The sequence below is a fragment of the Cyprinus carpio genome, unplaced genomic scaffold (assembly GCF_018340385.1).
Source record: "Cyprinus carpio isolate SPL01 unplaced genomic scaffold, ASM1834038v1 S000006495, whole genome shotgun sequence".
NCBI classification, from domain to species: domain Eukaryota; kingdom Metazoa; phylum Chordata; class Actinopteri; order Cypriniformes; family Cyprinidae; genus Cyprinus; species Cyprinus carpio.
In genome coordinates this window covers 114,689-115,630 of record NW_024879168.1, presented here as the reverse complement: position 1 = coordinate 115,630, position 942 = coordinate 114,689, and the positions used below count along the sequence as shown (strand labels likewise).

The following is a 942-nucleotide window of genomic DNA, read 5'->3' as shown; positions in this document are numbered from 1 at the left end:
AGTTAAAGAAACTCATGATTTTTGAGGAAGCTTATTTTGGCAATATACAGATGGTAGACAACCAAAATGGGTACTACGGCCGCGCGCGNACTCAGCTGCTCGGATTGAGTTGGGCAGGTCATTCCACCAGGAGGGAACATTTAATTTAAAGTTGATACAGTGATAGAGCAAGACATATATAGACATATAACTACACAATTATAAATGTTAATAATAAACAGTATTAGCATTTTTAAAATGCTATTATATTCACCGTGCAATATAGTCCCACTTGCGGACATCAACACCATTCAATTGATTTACCACAATCTCATACAGGAAAGGTTTGTTTGTGGATCTCTCTTCATGCTGAAAGATTGAAAATATGAACTTAAACACTGTATTATATTGTTAATTTGCAGTAATGAGAGACAATAGGAGCTTTAACCTGACTCTCTGAAGCCTGCACCCCCTTGATTAATTCCTTAATAAAGGGAAGGTCTTCATCTGGATTCAGTTTATTTATTCTCATCTGCTCTATCAGACCATTGTTATTCACAATATACTGAAGCATCTGAACCGAGGCATCCTCATGCTATGAGAATCAGAACAATCAGACAAACATATGCAGATTAATAATTTTTTTCACATATTACATTCATTTAGGCCTAAGTATACCTAGTATGTAACACACAATTTAAAAATTCATTTGAATTGTTAAACACACACAGATATAGATATATATATAGATAGATAGATAGATAGATAGATTTAAGTTGTGATGCTTACCCTCCACTGGTCTTCTAACAAAGAGAGATAGGAGTTAAATAAATTAACATTAATAATTTCAAAATAATACTCAAAAACATACACTAATTAATATTTTCCTCTCTACACACTGCTAAATATACTGGAATTAATTGCATGAGTTAAGTAGAAAATTCTGACACTTACTGTTGAACT

The 942-nt window shown here is 32.8% G+C and overlaps 1 long non-coding RNA gene across 1 annotated transcript; it reads right to left on the bottom strand.

Annotated features, from left to right (window-relative positions):
• Positions 1-228: 228 nt before the first annotated feature.
• On the bottom strand, positions 229-782 carry LOC122143741. Its single transcript, XR_006159335.1, has 3 exons — positions 769-782; positions 428-574; positions 229-348 (listed from the first exon to the last, which is right to left on the bottom strand). It is a non-coding gene; the product is annotated as an uncharacterized LOC122143741 (long non-coding RNA).
• Positions 783-942: the final 160 nt, after the last annotated feature.